Raw genomic sequence first — 21,069 nt, forward strand, 5'->3', positions numbered from 1 at the left:
CATGCATGACAAAGGTGCCTAAGTCTACTAAGTCAAGAGTTTACATTCACATTCTTTCATGTATCAAGAAGGGGGACATAAGTCTACCAATCATGATACAACATCATCGTCTTATCATATATTCTACCTAAACATATACATTAGCAACACATATAAAGACACCACCATACTCTATCATAGACACATGTAACCAATTATAAGAAATCACACTTTAACCTTACATATACATATATCATAACCATCCTTCACTTTGATAACATGAAAACATCACAATTCACATGATAATGCCAAAAAGGCCATGTTCATCACAACTATAACACATAAAAATCACTACCATAAGTGGACCATACCAATCAATACAATTCAATAGCAATTCAAGACAATATAGAAGATATTAGGTCAACTTACCACCTTTCCATCATCAACATCACAATTTCATACCCTTCTCAATCAATTCACTTCATAAAGGCTCTTACCAATAGCCATATACACAGTTCTAAACCAACAATAAAACCATACCAATGATCCAATAATATACAATTCTATCATGATCTATACACAATTCAATAGCCCAATATAATCTACACAAGAATTACATAAAATTAAGCCATGACCAATTCAACCATATTAGAGCCAAAAATAGGAATTCATGTAATGCATTGTTTCATAGGAATTTTCTTACAACATCAATTAACATCAATTTGATCATAAAATATTGATTCAAATCTCTTTATGCAAGAACCCATGGATTGAATTCAAAATAGGAATTTCTATATTTTTGATAATCTTTGAAAATCCGTTGAAATTGGATACTTGAATGGAAATATAGTTAAGGATGAAACACCATACCTTTATTGAAGAAAAGCCCACGAAATTGATGGACAAAACATAGAAAATTGTCTTCTTCCTTGGAGCTTCAAATCTTCAACAATGGAGGTTTTAGAGAAATGGAACAAAGAGGTTCTCTTTTGAGTTGAGGGTTTAGCTTAATCGATGACTTTTTGGGGTTTATAGAGACTCCATAACCATCAAATAATAAGCCCGAAACTATCCAAAAGACCCCTGAAGTTATTGGACCTTTTAACCTATTCAAACTTGACTTAAAAATGACGCGACCAAATTTGGGAAGCCATTGCCAAATCTTGACTTCCTCGGCAGCTTCCTTTGCCCATGTTTGGGTCCTCCTCAAAGACCCTTTGGCTGGTCCTTGGGGCATCATTCTCGGACGTTTTGACCCTTTACATGTCAGTCTATGAGTATGAACCATCGACACCCAGTTCCACCCTCATACCATACCCCAATACTCCACTTCAAAACTCTACCACACACTAGTTTAACTTAGACTAGTTTTCGGACGTCTTGGTCGTTCTTCGATGTTTACTTTCCAAACCCTTCAAAATCACTTATAATGCTAATATTAATATTTTTTTGACCTTCAAACTCAGGACAAGCGTGTTAGGTATCACATCCAGGGAGCACCCCTTAGAAATAACCAGTGTCGTCTTCCTCGAAGAGGACTAAAACTAACATTTTAACATTCGTCATTACATTTCATAGGTTAAATTAGCAGAAAATTTAAAACTTTTATAACAACTTCTACATTGAGGTTTACTTAGACCTCCCGCTTACAGATAATATATATTTAGCGATTATGTGTAGACTCCTTCATATAAGAAGATTACATACTCTTTGACTTTTATTTCACCTGCATAAAGTAGCATTATTTTTCATATGAAGTCGAATACAACAACTTGGGTTAAAACCCTACTCCATTATAATAAAGGACTCATATAGGAATATACAAAGTCAACAAATAAAGAGAATGAACTAAATTGTCTTTAAGACTAAACAATATTAAATAGCAAGTTAGTGGCATCGTCCTCGGAAAGTGAGGACCTACCTAACTTGGAGAATAGGATTGTAATACATTTTCAATTCTCCTTTAAAAGCTCAACGTCCGGATCCTACATTTGTAGAAAACATAAAATATGGGTTAGTACACACTTGTACTATGTATGAGTATATGCCCGTAAAACATTTGAAATTATGCTAAAGAGGACATTTGTTCAAAACCATGCTATAATGCTTTTAAAAGCCTTACGCACAATCATGAACCCATATAGACCAACATTATATAATGCAAAAGTCAGACCAATGTACAATACAAGACCAACATCAATAAATAACAGTCAGGTCAATATGTATAAAATCCTTAACTTCATTACATGAACAAGACCCTTACTCATAACACAACCTTTAGCCTAGAAGTGAACCGTCCAATCAAGTCCTCATAACCTTACTGAAGCAAGTAAACCAAACGAAGTATCACAAGTAATATCTATACTTTACATAACTTAGTATTAGTAGTAGTCACCATCATATTTAGCAATATAGACCAATAGTATGTCCATAAATAAAACTAACACCATATAGGATCATCAACATTCACAGTCAACATATGCATAACATTCACTTTATAAGATCATATAAACAAACTAACAGAAGAACAACCTCTAGGACTTCCTTCAAAGCCAACTAGTGCAATGCCTAGGTAGAGTCCCATAACCCTACCTAGACGAAGCCAAACCTCTAAGTCACCCTTGTTAGTGTTCACATCATTACTTCATTTTACTTTTGATCCTCAACCGACATAGACCACAAGTGCTAAGTGTGTAATTTGGTTTTGTAAAACCTTAAAACGATGGAAGGTGGTCTACCGGACAGAGGAAAACCAAAAATGAATATAACATCTAGGTGGATCTACTAGATGGTATTCTTGTGGTGGCGACGTAGTTTATGGATCTTGGGGGCTATCATGGAAAAATCACTCTTTGCCCCTTTTGGGTCTATGAGGCTATCCACCCCGTGAGGACTATGGTTAATCCTACCTTCTCTCCTTGGGAAGGCACCATTCCTCATCGTCAAGTTCACTCTGTGCTAAGCTAGATTCCCTTTTGAAATGTCTTTCAGTAATAATTATAACTTAGTTTAGGTCATAGAGGTCTAACCCATGTATAGTCATAGTGATTAGCTCAATAGGAATACCATTAAGACATCCTTTCAATACAACCCTGATTTGTGAGATTAACACATTAACCTCATTATATCATAGTTAGGCACATATGTACTTCATAACAAACCTTATATTACTACATCTTAAGCATAATATAACAATAACATAATCAAGACATTTCAATTGCATCATCATACCATACCTACTTAAACCAATTACAAAACATACTTCAATTGAACTTTATCACCAAATACAAGCCACTATAACTGAAGTAAAGGTTAGGATGATAAGGACATACCCAATCTCCTTCAAAATCCATCATCCTGGTATTACAATCAACCAGAAAATTTATTCCAATAATAGGTGTAGTAACATCATTCAATAGTAAATAACACAATAACTAGATCAATTACATTATAACTATCCCAATAACTTCAATTCATAACCTAGGGTTAGGGAAAAGTAGGGTTCATCATAAACTATTCAATAAATGTATACAATCCCAACAATTCATTGCCATAAGAAGTCCACAGATGAATTAGAATAGATTAAACAAGTCTAACAATCAATACATTCATCAATTTTCATCAATTTATAAGCAAGATCCAAGATTTGGACACTTTGGGAAAGTGTCATGATATACATGAACTCACATCAATTAACATAAATTAACAACTAATACAAACTTAATTAGTCATAGGCAATGACGATCATCAATTTGAAGTTTAGAAGAAAACCCATTAGAATAGGATAACCCAATGAAATCGGGTGATTTAGAAATAAATTTTGAAAAGACCTCTTGTGGAAAGGAATCCCAAGAGTGAAGAAACCATAACTCAATTAGTATTAATTCATGAAATTGAAGTGAATTACTAGATAAATTGGTCTTGTTCCTCAAGATTTCTTTGCTTCTTCAACGGAGGATTTTGGGTGAGAAAAAGTACAGAGATATGAGAGCTTTTGGGTTTTGTTTAGGGAAATTGGCTTAGGTGAGTGACAAATGTCTTAACACTTACCCTTAGGATATATATAATCACCCCCTAAATTATAAAAAAGACCCCTCAGTTAATTGGGTCTTTTTGTTAAGTAAAAATGGCTAAAATACGATTTCAACGAATCTGGGAAATGGTTGCGCGTCACGGGGCTAATTTCAGAGTTAATTTTCGAAATACGGGTTGATGCAGTAGACCTCGTGTAATGCATGAATCTTGGGGCAATTTTTCCACACAACAGGTCAGCTGCACGTCTCACAGTGACCCTCAAATTCTGTCTGCCGCAAGCTGGTTTTAGCAGCTTTCTCGCCAAGGTTTTGGTCCTCCTCCGGTACCCTTCGGGGGGTCCTCGGGTAGTCGTTACTGGACTTTTGGACCCTTTTTAATAAATTCTACCTATTTAAAGTCTTTTTAGAATCTTTGGACTTCATATGACCCCCCCCCCCCCAAATCTTCACCAAACATCGGGAGGTCAACTAGATCGATTTAGCTAGTTTCCGAACATCATGAACGTTTCTTGTTATTTTGATTCTAAAAATTCCTAAATGGTTTATGGACGTTATTTTAGGATTAGAAACAGTGTTTTAATGTTTAGTTAATCATGTGAGGATCTAGCTTAGGTCATGGACTTTCGGAGTGTTACATTATCCCCGCTTTGGAACATTCGTCCCCGAATGACACTAAAATCTTTTGTAGAAAAGGTTAGACTCGAGTCTAGCAGCATACCGAATAACATGCATATAATCATCATGATTCACAACTCATAGGAGTAATTCACAGCTCCATTCAACACCTAATCATGGCATTACACATGGCACTTCAAATCTCAAGCTATTTCACATAAGAGCTCAACTTTCATAATACACATTCACGAAATACCTTCTCAACACCAATCGTAAGCTCAAAATGACACCAAGGAGTTACCATGATTTTCTCTAAAGATGACATTAAAGGACCAAAAATCTGAAGAAGTCAAAATCATATATTTCACACAAACGCAAATTAACATAAAAAGCCTCTTGCATGAAAACTCATTTTAACACAACCTCTATAAAAAATATGCACATCTTTGAAAAGCAAGCCTAATTTAATTTATTCATTATTTTTATTAATAATAGGAACGAATAAAATTTATTAGCAAAGAGATGAGGATATCATGTCGGCCTCGGCCTACCATGTTGATCCCTCAACTAGGTGATTTTTGCGTAACACCTGTACGTAAGCCACATCATTGTTCCTCAACCTCCTCACTTGTATTTCAAGGATTTCACCCGAAACCTCTGCATAAGAGAGGTTTCCTTCCACACCTATACCCTCAATAGGATGTATGGACTCGGGATCACCAAAGCACTTCTTAAGCTTGGATACATGGAAAACAGGATTAACCGAAGCCAATTCACTAGGTAACCTCAACTCATATGAAACCTTGCCAACCCTTTGCAAAATTTCATAAGGACCCACATAACGAGGACTCAATTTTACTTTCTGGGGAAATCTCACCACTCCTTTCATAGGTTAAATATTTAAATACACTTTATCACATTCATCAAATTCTTAGTCCCTTCTCTTATTGTTGGCATAAGATATTTGCCAGCTATAGGTTGTTTTCAAGCGATTCCTTATTATATGGACAATCTCCAAAGTCTTATAAAATATATCGCTACCCAAAAATGAAGACTCACCCTTTTCAAAACATCCAATTGGAGATCTATATGTCCTATCATACAAGTCCTCGAAAGGCGACATAGATATAGATGAATGATAACTATTGTTGTAGGAAAAATTAACAAAAGGCAAGTGTTCATCCGAATTTCTCGTGAAGAAAATTATACAAGATCTAAGAATTCCTCAAGGGTTTGAATAGTATGCTCCACTTGACCATCCGTTTGGAAATGAAAAGCGGTGCTTAGCTTCACCTTAGTACCCAACCCTTTTTTGAATGACCTCAAAAACCTAGATGTGATTGGTGCACCCCTATTCGATATGATGGATAATGGAATACCATGGAGATATACAATCTCATCTATGAAGATCCCTGCATAATCTTTCTGCGAGTATGTTGACTTGACGGGAATAAAACGAGTGGATTTGTCAACCTATCCACAACCACCCATATAGAGTCATGTTGCTTTTGAGTCTGAGGAAAACCTACCACGAAATCTATATTTATGTCTTCCCTCTTTCAAGTGGGATCTTGTATTTCTTGAAGTAAACCACTTGGCTTTTGGTGCTCGGCTTTCACTTGTTGGAGATTTGGACATTTTGCAACAAATTCCTCTATGTCCCCTTTTAAGACTTCCCACTAAAACACTTCTCTAAGGTCATGATACATCATTGTAGATCCCGGATGGATGGAACAACGGGAACCATGAGCTTTCTCAAAAATACGTTTTCTCAAGTCATCCACATTGGGAACACAGAACCTTCCTTGATACCTCAAGACACCATACCCTCTAAGGAGAATAACTCATTAAGCTTACTAAGAACCAACTCCTTCAAATCAATCAATGGTTTATCAAGCTGTTACTTAGACTTCACCTCAACCACCAAAGTCGATTCAGAGTTATGATGGACCATAAAATCACCACTCGGTGAATCTTCAAAATCTAACACCCAAACGAGCCAACCTATGAACATCTTTCACTAGGTATTTCTTGGATTCTACTACATGAGATACACTACCCATGGTCATACGACTTATAGCATACGCAACCAGATTGGCCTTCCCGGGGTGGTAGAGAACACTCACGTCGTAATCATTCAATAATTCAAACCACCTTATTTGTCAGAGATTAACTCCTTTTGAGTAAACACATATTGAAGAATCTTGTGGTCGGTATACACATCAACATGAACACCATACAAGTACTGCCTCCATATATTCAAAGAAAAACACCACCGCCGCTAACTCAAAATCATGAGTTGGGTAGTTCTTCTCATGCATCTTAAGTTGTCTAGAAGAATAAGCTACTACTTTCCCAAGTTTCATAAGCACACACCGTAAACACACTCGGGATGCATCACAATATACAACGAAGCCCTTGGTACCCTTCCTTGGAGTCAACACCGCAGCGGAAGTAAGCCTATCTTTCAAAATTTTGGAAGATTCTTTCACATGCTTTCGACCACTCAAATTTCACAATCTTTTGGGTCAGAGTAGTCATGGGAGATGCAACGGATGCCAAACCATCCACAAACCTCTTATATTATCCTGATAGACCCAATAAGCTTCAAGTGTGGGTTGGAGTCAATGGTCTAAGCCAATTCTTGATGCCTCAGTTTTCCTTTGATCAACCTCTACTCCTTCTCTAGAGATTATATGACCAAGAAATGCCACCTACCTCAACCAAAACTCACATTTGTTATACTTGGAAAATAGTTGATTTTCCTTAAGCACTTGCAACACCACTCTCAAAAGGTCCATGTGTTCACCCTCATTTTTCGAATCTACCAAGATGTCGTCAATGAAGACAATGGCAAATGAATCTAGGTAACTTCAAAACACCCAATTCATGAGATCCATAAACGCTGCCGGGGAATTAGTGAGACCAAAGGACATTACTAGAAACTCATAGTAACCATATCTAGTCCGAAATGCCCTTTTTTGTATATCCTCACCTCTCACCCTATGTTAGTGATACCCTACATAAAGTCAATCTTACAAAAGTATCTAGCCCCTTGGAGTTGATCAAACAAGTCGTCAATCCAAGGGAGAGGATACTTGTTCTTAATAGTGACTTTATTGAGTTGGCGATAATTAATGCACATTCTAAGGGACCCATCATTCTTCTTCACAAATAATATAGGAGCACCTCATGGAGATATACTAGGTTTAATGAAGCCTTTATCTAGTAAGTCATTGAGTTGAGCCTTCAACTCTATCAATTCGGTCGGAGCCATCCGATAAGAAGGAATTAAAATTGGGTTTGTATCCGGTAGCAAGTCAACACCAAAATCAATTTCTTGTTTGGGAGGAATACCAGGAAGATCATTAAGAAAAAACTCCAAAAATTCCCTCACTATGGGGACTGACTTAGTAGGAGGAACATCGGAGTCTAAATCTTTGACTCTCACAATGTGGTATAAACACCCTTTAGAGATCATTTTACAAGCTTTTAGACATGAAATCATACGACCTCTAGGAATAGAATTTCCCCCCTTCCACTCTAAGATGGGTTTATTTGGAAAATTAAACTGGACGATTCTTGTTATACAATTAATAGAAGCAAAACAATCATGCAACCTATCCATTCCAAAGATGGAATCAAAATCAATCATATCAAGTTCTACTAATTCAACATGAGTAACTTTATTGGGAAATATTATAGGAAAATTTGTATATACCCTCTTTGCAACAACCGACTCACCTACAAGGGTAGTTAGCATAAATTGTTCGTTTAGGACATATGGCAAAATATCAAACATATCACCTATAAAGAGAGTAAAAAATGATAATGTAGCACCGGGATCAAGTAAAGCATAAACATATATAGAGAGGACTTGTAACATACCGGTCACCACGTCCGGAGAACTCTCTTGTTCACCCCTAGAGCGAAGTGCATAAAAGCGATTCTTCATTGGAGCATCAACATTTGAAACACTAGTTTGAGATTTTTCCAGTTCCTTTATCTTACCCCTTCATATTAGGGAAATCCCTAACCTTTTGTGCACTCTTTCCACACCCAAATAAATTATCCGTTCAATGAGGCAATCACCATAGTGCTTCTTGCCACACATGCCACAAGTTGGCTTCTTACTTGGTGAACTAGTACCTCTTCCCTTTTTAGACTTTGGTTTAGACACCTTACCATCATGAGCCTTAGTGAACATGGAAAGAACATGATTATAAAAACTCTTTTTGAACCTTGGTTTGTCTTGGATATCAAGCCTACCGTTTGAGAAGCTACCATCAAATGACTTTGCCCTATTGTCATCTCTACTCTTCCTCTTAACCCTCGTCTCCTCCACTTGTTGAGCATGAACCATGAGACGAGAAATGTTCATATTATCATGTACAATTTCCAAATAACATTCTTATTTCAAGTCATCAAACACTCCCGTCATAAAATGACTCATCTCATCCCTAGGGTCGAAAACGAAAGAAGGAGCATATTCTGACAACTTAGTAAATTTCAAAGAGTAGTAACACACACTCATACCTCCTTGACAAATGTTGATGGATTCTTCCACCGAAGCCTCCCTCTTTTCTCTTTGAAAGAACCTACAAGAAAATCCTTATTGAAAATCTCCCATGTAACCGAACCACCCCTCAACGGTCTATTGACTCTCCTTTGGATGTACCAAGTTTGGGCCACGTCCTTGAGGTTGTAGGTGTCTAACATGGACTTTTCACTAGTAGTCAACCCCATAACATAGATAATTTTCTAGACTTCATCAATGAGATCTTGGGGTCTTCCTTCACTTTGGACCCATAGAAAGTAGAGGGAATCATCCTTATGAAATCCCCTCAAGCGGGAGGCCATGGTGCGAACATGTTGGTTCCCTCGGGGTACAACCTTCTAGTTAGCTTGGGCTTTCATGGCTTGAGCTTGAGTAGTGACGGATTGTTCTTGAGTAGTAATGGCTAGGGCCATTTGGAGAAAAACTTCCCTTATGTCCCCATCCGGCAAGGCCGGAGGATTATCCGGAGGTTGATCATCTTCAATAGGAGGATATTGATTGCTACGGGGAGGAACTACCACATAATCAATCTCTTCATAAAGTCTTCCTGCAGATTCCCTTCGAGTATTCATACCTATAACCACATTAAAAGGTTTTGGTGAAAGAACACATAAAATATACTCTAGAGGAACGATATTGGATTTCCAAGAAGATGAAAATTTCCTAAGCATCATATATCTTCTCACTCATAAGTGTGGCGCACTTCACAATTATGAATAAGGACCTACATAGACATGGTTTAATTAGATATCAATCCAAAAGATGTTCAACCTCATGCTCTGATACCAAGTTTTTCACATCCTGGGAGCATCCCCTAGAAGTAACCGATGTCGTCGTCTTCGAAGAGGGCTAAGACTAACCTCTTAACATGCGTCATTACATTTCATAGGTTAAATTAGCAGAAAATTAAAAACTTTTTTTATACTTGTACATTGAGGTTTACTTATATATTTAGCGAGTACACATCGACTCCTGATATACGAAGATTACACTGTCTTCCACTTTTATTTCACCCACATAATATAGTAATATAGATTCGTAAGAAATCTAGAATACATCTCATATTAAACCATCTAAGTCGAATACATCATCTTGGTTTCAGCCCATACTCCATTACAATGAAGGCCTCAACAAAGAAAGAGAATGAACTAAATTGTCTTTAATACTAAAAAATATCAAATATCAAGATAGTGGCATCGTTCTCGCAAAATGAGGACCTACAAAACTTCAAGAATAGTTTTCCAAGCCTTCTTCAATGTCCCTCTAAAAGCTCAATGGCCGTATCCTACATTGGTTGTAAACAGAAATGATGGGTTAGTACACACTTGTACTACGTATGAGTATATCCACATAAAACATTTGAAATCATGCTAAAGAGGACTTTATTCAAAACCATTTAAAAGTACTTTGAAAAGCCTTATGCACAATCATGAATCCATATAGACCAAAAACTACATAATACATAAGTCAAACCGATGGACAACACAAGACCAACCTCAATAAGTAATAGTCAAGTCAACATGTATAAAATCCATAACTTCATCACATGAGCAAGACCCTTACCCATAACCCACCCTATAAACTAAAGAGAAATGACCAAGCAAAACCCCATAACCTTACTCAATCAAGTAAACCAAACAAATGGTCACAAGTAATGTCCATACTTTATATAGCATGGCATAAATAGTAGTCACCATTATATTTAGCAATATAGAACAATAACATGTCATAAATGAAACTAACACCATATAGGATCATCGACATGTAAAGTTAACATATGCATAACATTCACTTTATAAGATCATATATAAATAAGAGAATAAGAACATAAGAACATAAGAACAACCTTCTAGGACTTCCCTCAAAGCAAACTAGTGCAAAGCCTAGGTAGAGTACCATACCCCTACCTGGACCAAGTCAACCCTTTAAGTCACCCTAGTTAGTGTTCATATTATTACTTCATTGTACTTTCTGGTACATTTTCCTCAACTGACATAGACCTCAAGGGATAAGTGTGGAATCCGATGATGTAAAACCTTACACCGATGAAAGGTGGTCTACCGGCCAAAGTAGAACAGAACATGAACATAACATCTAGGTGGATCCACAAAATAGTATTCCTATGGTGTAAACATAGTTTATAAAGCTTGGGGGCTATCATGGAAACTCACTGTATGCCCCTTTTGGGGCTATGAGGCTATACACCCCGTGAGGACTATGTTGAACCCTACCTTCCATCCTTCGGAAGGAGCCACCTTTCATATTCATGTTCACCCAGTGCTAAGCTAGATTCCCTTTTGAAATAACTGTAATTAATAATCACAACTTCGTTTTAGTCATATTGGTCTAACCCCTAACATCATCTCGGACTGAACATCTATATAAGGATGAAACTTCTACTCATATCCAATCGATTAACCAAAATGTGATGTTATTCCTTATAGAAATAAGAAGAGAAGGAACCTCTGTTAGAAACAAAAGAAATCAGGACTCCATGTAGTTACACTATATGAATGATATAAAGGCGTCTAACTTATCCATCGTATATTTCATCTAAACCGGGATGAAATAGGTGGATTTGGTCAACCAATCGACAACCACCCAAGTGGAGTCATAAACTAGGCAAACCAACAATAAAAGTCTGTAGTACCTATATTCATCCCGCACCACCAATAATGGTGGATTAGATCATGATACATCTTCTCTGTGCCCGAATGGATAAAATATCGAGAATAATGGGCCTCCTCAACAATAATCTAATCAAATTGCTTATCTTGGGCACACAAATATTGCCTACAATCTTCAAAACACTATCAATAGCCAGAGTAGCCTCCCTGGCTTCCCCTCTCATTACCTTGTCTCACATGAGATAACTTATCATCATCAAATTGACGCACACATATTTGTTATAGTAAGGAAAAATGAGTCTCTTTTAAATAAATCAAACCACCCGTCTTCTCAAAATTCTATAGTCGGATAATAATATTGGATAACCTCTAAGTAACTCTAGCCAATTGTTTGTCCTCAACACTTATGCTTTAAGACACCCCTTGCTAGAATTTTTCCTACTCAATCTAGTGTCTACCACATTGTGCTTTCTTAATACAAGATGTTGAGTTTATCGTCCTTCAGTAGTTCTAGCAATATTTTCTCAAGTTCAAGTCTCTCTGGTTGATAATATACTAAAGACTCTGATGCTCTATGAAGACCTCATGGTGAACACCATATAGATAATTTCACCATAAGTTAAGCACAAACACTACGACTATTAACTCTAATTAATTGGTAGGGTAGTTCCCCTCTTGGATTTTTAATTCTCTAACGTCATACGAAATCACCTTGACTTTCTACAATAAGAACACCACGTAAACCGACTCCAAAAGCATCACAGTACACGGTGAAGTATACACTGCCCCTAGGTCATGCTAAACCATGAGCCAAAGTCATAAGGTCTTCGAACTTTGAAATATTTCTTCATACTCATCAAACCATTGGAAGCTCACACTCTATTAAGTCAATCTGGTCAAAGGAAATCTAATAGTACAGAAGCTCTAAAAAAATCATTGGGAATAGCTAAAAAGTCCCAAAAAAATCTGAACCTCCGTAACGTATATAGGTATAATCCAACCTTTCACGACCTCAATCTTGGTTGTATCTACCTGAATACCCTCTTTTGAATATGTGTCCCAAAAATGCCTCAAATATAAGCCAAAACTTACACTTTGAGAACTTGACATATATTTTCTCTTCTCTTAATCTCTAGATTACAATCCTAAGAATTGTCGAACTTAATACTCCTTAGTCTTTGAGTACATGGAGATGGAATCAATGAGCTCTCTAAAAAAAGTAATAAAAATAAGGTCGAAACACTATGTTCATCAACTCCATGAACACTATAGGGCGTTAGTTCAACTGTATGACATCATAAAAAACTCATTATTCCTATTATGGGTCCCGAAGGCTATCTTAGAAATATCCAAAGCCCTAATCATGAGATAATGATAACCGGATCTAAGTATATCTTAGAAAAAAAAGATGCACCCAAAAGCTAATGAAAAATTCATCAATATGAGGAAAAGGATACTTGTTTGACACTGTCACTTTGTTGGTGTATAAATAATTCATGTACCGTGGTTCCATGATATTTTCAATTCTGTTTCCTTAAGATTTGTATTTGTCTAAGACCTTTTTATATTAGTTTTAATGTATTTTTCTCTTTGATTGCAGGAATTTGTCCAAAATGAAAATGCGGAAGAATTATGCTGAAACTGTAGAAGTGACTACCTATGGAGCCATCATCGGTCTATCGATTCCTTGATGGTCCGTAGGTTGAAACCGTTATATGAAGGAAAAGATGTTGAATGAAGATTGTGGAATTTTGACTAAGTGTGGGGATACGGAGGCTCTCGACGGACCATCATCTCCATAATGTCATCGTCATCAGAAAGTTGCTCCGGTACCCATCTTGAAAAGAAGCTATGTGTGGAACAACGGAGGACCATGATGTTTCATCATGGCCTCGACGGTCTGTCATCTAGGTCGTTGACTCAAACATGATTTTTGGGAAGATTTTCCTAAAATAGATTTCCCTCTTTTGTTAGGACTCTATTACTATAAATACTTGTAAAACCTCATTTTTGGGGTTAGACTCTTGGGTATTTTTCAGATTTTATTATTCTAGTTGTGATCTTGTGATTTTGGGAAATTATCCTATTTTCTGGAAATCGTTTATTGCAAGCTTATTGATTAATTCAAATAATTTTCTGGGTTTTCTTCAATCTCATCAAAGTACATGAATTCTTATTAAACTAATATGAATTGTGTGATTATTAACATGGGTAACTAAATCCATAGATAGGGTTATGGGAACCATTGGTTATTAACAAGGTAAAAACTAACTAAAATAACAATTCTAGAATAGTGTCTTGCATGTATTAATTTTTTCATTTAGAAGTCTTTTTAACGAGTGCACACGTTAGAACTCGCCTTGTTGCTACTTTCCAGACCAAGGAGGTAGATACTAAGAAAATCATTATCAACATAGATTTTGTATACACTATCTAATAGGGTAGTGTCGATTGGTACGAAGCAACAACTAAGTAAAATATCTATTATGATGTTTAATATGAGGTAAAGCTAAGGTTTACTAAAACATACACAAGTAGCCGGGCAAAGGTGCAGAGTTAAATTTCCTAGTTGTCGGACCAAGGAATTAGAGATACATAACTTACCACTTTGCATGCAAGATAGTAGGAAAGGATTGTTATAGCTAGAATTACCGCGTTATGAACCTGTGGGGAACACTTAAGCCCTAGTTACTCTCATTACTTGATAAAAATCAAATCTTTAAACCTGTCACTTGTTTATTTAGAAATAGCTAATTAAATTTATTGCATAAAACCCCCCTGTTTTTAACTTGTTTTCGGACAGAACTTGACTAAATAGAAATAATAAGAGGTTAAAGTTAGGTCTAAATCATTTTCGTCGTGGGATCGACCCCAAGCTCATAGTTGGGTTCGTTACTTGATACGTCTACTCATACTTCTTTTCGAGAAGTAAATTTGAGCGTGTCAAATTTTATTGCCGCTATCGGGGAAAGTGGCTTTTATATTTATTTTAAGCTTATTACCAAAGTTTAGTAATCATTTTCCTAATATTACTTTTTCTCTTTGTTTTTGTGTCTTGCAGATCTAACTTCTGTGTATGCCAAGTACCCGGAGTAGAGGAGAACCCATACTCTCACCCGACCCCAAACTAGAGTGTACACTGCGCAGAATGAACAAGAATTTGGATATTCTCGATGATGATCACAACTCGGAACTTCCACAACCGGTTGATGCTCATGATGAATTATTACCTGAAAATCGTGGGGAAGGTGAAATACGGAGGCAACCTCCCGCTCCACGCCCTCAAGAGTATTGTAGGGGATATGATAATATTAGTGACTCTGACGGGCTATTGTCTTGCCTCCCATACCACACAGCCATACATTCGTGGTATCTAGTAGTGTGATGCAAATGCTCACCGCTAGAGCTTTGTTTTCGGGGATACCTTCTGAGGATCCACATGCTCACATCACCAAGGTGAGGTTGTTGTGTAAGATTTGTGTAGGGAGGCCCTAATAAAATATGGACATAATTGGGTTGAGAGTGTTTCCTCTCTCACTGATGGGAGAGGCTGCTATATGGTTTACCAAGCTCCCATAAAAACAATCTACAGTTGGAATCAATTGAGGGATGTGTTCTTAGCATGTTAATACCTGGTGTCTAAGAAGCTAAGCCACAAAGATAGGGTAAACAACTTTGTGGCACTACCGGGAGAATCAGTCAGTAGTTCTTGGGACAGGTGCACTTCGTTCTTGAGAAGTGTCCCCAATCACCGCATCGATAATGAGTCACTAAAAGAGTACTTCTATGTGGACAAGATAATAATAATAAAGCAGTATTGGATACGATAGCGGGTGGTTCTTATTGGTAGTATCCTTATGCTTAGATTGCTGAGAAGTGGAGAAAATCTCCCGAACTAATAAATATTGGAGCACTAGGAAGTCAGGTACTGAGAGAAACACTTTTGCAGTGCAATCCGCACACAACACAGCCACAGATGAGATTCGTAAAGAAATGGCTCAAATGATAACTGAGCTTTGTTTGGTGTTGAAACACGTCACTGGTGGTGCAGAAAACGTAAATGCGGCGAACTATTTGTTTAAACGATCACCGCCAACTGATGCGTATTACTATGAGGAGGACTCTTATGTGGTAAATGAGCAAACATGGGGTTTCCCACCAAACACCCAAGGATCCAATCAGGATAATTGGTACCAAGGTCAAGGAAATAAAGGTCGTAACTATGGTAATTACAACAGAGAGGTTCATTATGTCTGAGATTGAAATTACAACCGCGAAAACAACTTCAACCGGGGTAACTACGGTAACAAAAATGATAGGAGTGGGCCCTATGTTCCACCTCAAAATCACGAAGTTGCTCCTAGGGATGGTGGATGTAGTATGGCGCCAGTTTAGGATATGTTGTAGAAAATGATGAGGAGGTTTGATGCTAGTGATGAGCACACTAAAGAGTTGAGGAGTGACTTAGCGAGTATTGGGAAAAAAGTTGATGCACATGCTATCTCGATCAAGCATCTTGAGTTGCAAATGGCCCAATTGTCTTTGATTGTGAACCCACGCCAATCGGGCACTCTTCCTAGAATAATATTCAAAATCCGAAAAATGATGGACATTGTATGGAAGTAACAACTCGAGGTGGTAAGCAATCCATTGACCCACCGATTCAGTCTGGTGTAGAAAATCTGATAAGAGGCGATGATGAGGTAGTGGAGGTTAGTGGTGAGTTAGAAGATAAAACGGGGAAAGAAGCTGAGGTACCGCAAAAGGTGACCCCCATGCCTAGACCACCACCTCCATTCCAACAAAGGTTAGATAAAAAGACCAAGGATGGTAAATACCGACGTTTTATCACTATGCTCAAACACCTTTCCATCAATGTCCCTTTGATAAAAGATCTTGAAAAAACGCCCGGTTATTCCAAATTCATGAAAGATATAGTCACTAGAAAAGATCAGTCAGTTTTGAGGATGATGATAGAAAGAAGCATTGTAGTGCTATTGCTACAAGGTCTCTAGTGAGAAAGAAAGAAGTACGGGTGCCTTCACTATTCCATGTACAATCAGGTTATTACACTTTGCGAAAGCATTATGTGATCTTGGGGCATAAATATATCTAATGCCTCTCTCTATTTATAAGAAGTTGGGTTTGGCTGATCCAAAGCCTACTGCGATGCGGCCTATTGGGATACTCCACGATGTGTTAGTAAAGGTTGAGTCATTCACATTTCCGGATGAGTTTTTGATTCTGGATTGTGACGTTGATTTTGAGGTACCTATTATTCTTGGGAAGCCATTCAGTGCTATAGGTAGAGACTTGGCTGATATGGAACAAGGGCAAGTGAAATTTCAGTTGAACAATGAAGAACTGACTTTCAACATTTATAGGTCCATGAGGTAGAGGGTGAGATCCAATCGGTATCTTCCATATCTTAGAGGGTTGAAAAGTCATCCGACGTACAAATAGAAAAGCGTCTGATTGTAGAAGCACTAGCGGTAGTGATCATGAATTTTGATATTGACTGCATTGAAGAGTATGGGTCATTTGTCGCGGCACTTTATCGAGGTGATGTTTGGTTTAAAAAAAGAAGTTGGAGTTAGATATGAAGCATCAAGAGTCTCCACACGTGAAAACATCTACAGAGGAGGCTCCAAAAGTAGAACATAAGGCTCTACCACCTCATATGAGGTATGTATTCTTGGGAAAAGGTGACACTTTGTAGGTAATTATTGCATTAGATTTGAATGTACATCACGTTGAGAGTTTGGTGGAGGTGTTAAAATGGTACAAAAGAGCTATTGGGTGGACTATTGCGGACATTATTGGGATCACTCCCTGGATTTTTTCACATAAAATCCAATTCATGACCGATCATAAGCCAAGTATTGACAACTAGAGACGTTTAAATCCACCAATGCAAAAGGTGGTGAAGTAGAAAATCATTAAGTGGTTGGATGCTGGAGTGATATATCCAATCGCTAATAGTAGTTGGGTATGCCCTGTTCAGTGTGTACCAAAGAAAGGGGTAATAATTGTGGTCCCCAATTAGAAAAATGAGCTTCATCCGATGAGGTCGGTGACTGGATGAACCGATAAGGACCATTCTCCTATGCCCTTCATGGATCAGATGTTAGATAGACTTGCAAGAAAGGGGTGGTACTATTTTCTTGATGGCTATTCGGGTTATAATCAGATTTCTATTGCACCGGAAGATCAAGAGAAAACCACCTTTATTTGTCCTTATGGGACCTTTGTGTTCAAGAGAATGACGTTTGGATTATGTAATACACCAGCCACATTTCAGAGATGTATGATTTCAATATTCTCTGATATGGTGGAGGAAACTATTGAGGTGTTTATGGATGATTTTTCAGTGGTTGGTGACTCCTTAAAGCAGTGTTTGAGTCATTTGTCAGAGGTTCTTAAGATTGTGCTAAATTGGGAAAAATGTCACTTCATAATGAAAGAAGGTATTCTATTGGGTCATCACATTTCAGAGAAGGGTATATAGGTTGATTGAGCCAAAGTTGAGGTGATAGAACGATTTCCTCCACCTATCTCTGTAAAAGCTGTGAAAATTTTTCTTGGGGATGCAAGCTTTTATCGGAGGTTCATCAAGGACATTTCAATGATTGCACATCCTTTGTACAAGTTGCTTGAGAAAGAGTGTAAGTTTTATTTTGATGAATCCTGTCTTAAGGCATTTGGTGAGTTGAAGGAAAAGCTGGTGTCTGCACCTATCATCATTTCTCCGGATCGGAAAAAGTCATTTGAGTGATGTGTGATGAGAGTGGGGTTGCTATTTGTGTGGTATTGGGATAAAGAAGGGACAAAATCCTTCATCCCATTTACTATGATAGTAAAGCACTTAATGAAGCCCAAAATAACGACATTGTGACTTAAAGAGCTCATTGCAGTAGTCTTTGCTTTCTAGAAATTTCGTTCCTATTGGCTTGGCACGAGGGTTATAGTGCATAGTGATCATTCTTTTTTGAGATATTTAACGGTAAAGAAGGATGCGAAACCGAGGTTGATTCGTTGGATATTACTATTGTAAGAATTTGACTTTGAGGTGAAAGAGAGAAAAGGGACCGAAAATCAATTTGATGATCACTTGTCCCGATTAGAAGATGAAGAAATGAGGGAGTTAGGTAAAAAGGCTGAAATTGATGATACTTTCCCTGATGAGCATGTACTGGCTGCCTCCCAAGACTTGATTCCATCATTCGCAAATTTTGCAAATTATCTAGCGAGTGATATCTTCCCACTAGACTTGTCCTTTCATCAAAGGAAATAGTTTGTGCATGATGTGAAAAGGTTTTTTTGGGATGAGCCATACTTATATAGGAGTTGTGCCGATGAGCTTATTCGGCGTTGTGTGCCGGAAGTTGAGATGTTGAATGTTTTTGAGGCATGCCATTCTTCGCCTGTAGGTGGGCATCATAGTGATATCCGGACTGCTCACAAGATCTTGAAATGTGGATACTAGTGGCCAACCATCCACCAAGATGCTCATGAATTCGCCAAGGCATGTGATAGATGCCAAAGAGAGGGTGGCGTTTCGCGAAAGAAAGAGCTTCCTTTAAATCCCATTCTTGTGATTGAATTTTTTGATGTGTGGGGCATTGACTTAATGGGTCCTTTTTTGAGTTCTCATGTGATGAAGTACACTCTTGTAGCAGTCGATTATTTGTCAAAATGTGTAGAAGCTATTGCACTTGCGAATAATGAAGGGAAGAGTGTCACCGTGTTCTTGAAAAAAGAACACATTTTCTAGATTTGGCACCCAAGGTCTATTATCAGTGATGGGGGATCCTACTTTCGCCATGCGTAGCCACTCCTTATCATCCTCAATCTAGTGGGAAAGTTCAGGTGTCAAACAGGGAGATTAAGCAGATTTTGGCAAAAACGGTGAATGCTAGTAGAACGGATTGGTCAAGGAGGCTTGATGATGCTTTTTGGGCCTACCAGACAGCATACAAGAATCCCATAGGTATGTCCCCATACAAATATTATATGGGAAGGCTTGTCACTTACCGGTTGAATTAGAGCATAAGGCCATGTGGGAAATGAAAAAGTCTTAAATGGATTGGAATGAGGTTGCGGAACAGAGGTTAAACTGGTTGAATGAGCTTGATGAATTGCATTTGAAGTCATATGAAAGTTCAGCCCTCTATAAACAAACGATGAAGAAGTAACATGACCAAAAGATTGAGAAGCGCAATTTTTTGGTTAAGGATTTGGTACTTTTGTTCAATACTAGGTTACGTATGTTTCTGGTCAAACCCAAGTCCAAATGGACTGGTACATATTTGATCACCCAACTATTCCTCATGGTGCGTTTGAGTTGGAGAACAAGGAGGGTGTGAGGTTCAATGTGAACAGGCAGCGAATCAAAATCTATCTAGTGCATGCTAAAACAGCGAAGGAAGTGATTGAGACATACAATCTTGATGAAGTCTGAGTAATAAAGAGTCCTCCCTCTTGCCGCGACATTAAATCAAGCGCTGATTGGAGGCAACCTAATATGTATCCTCTAGCCTACTATAGGTTTTTCATGATTTTCTAGGCATAGTTGTATGATTTTTTCTTTTATTACTTATGTCACGTCTGAATATTCCTTTATTTTTCTTTGGAAGTGTTGGCTAGAGCATAGAGTAGGGTCCGTGTCCAAAAAGTGTCCAGAAAATACGAAAAGATTCGCTTAATGGCTGTTAAATGTGCATGGACCAAATCACCTAAAATCTGTAGAAAATTGGTCTGGTGCACCCATCGCGGACTGTCGTCCCTTCAACGGACAGTCGGTAGGATCCGTCGTGCCTAGGTATGTTCTTTCAATTTTTCTAAGTTAGGGAACTGTCGACGGACGGGTCGACGGAACGTCGACGGGGAATCGTCGATCCCTCACCCACCAACCCGACCCCACCCGTCCGGCTACATATTAAAAGTTATTGAACTCTTAAGTTACCCACCTCTTCACAAGACCCCCATAACTGTTTCCCTCCCTATTTCCTCTTATTTTCCATCACTTCCTGACCCATTCACTCCCATTCCATCATTAGATTCCCAAACTTCCACCACTTTCAGAAAATCCATTCTCTCCCAAAATCACCCATTTTCAGAAGTTCCTTTGTTGGTTGGTGTTCATGGTGGTTGTTGCTGCTGTTCAACTACTAGTATTCATTCTCTTTCTCATCTACTACAGTTTTAAAGTATGTTTTCTGAGATGCAAGATTAAATTTTTATTAATATTCCTCCT

Source organism: Solanum pennellii, chromosome 3 (assembly GCF_001406875.1).
Source record: "Solanum pennellii chromosome 3, SPENNV200".
NCBI classification, from domain to species: Eukaryota; Viridiplantae; Streptophyta; class Magnoliopsida; order Solanales; family Solanaceae; genus Solanum; species Solanum pennellii.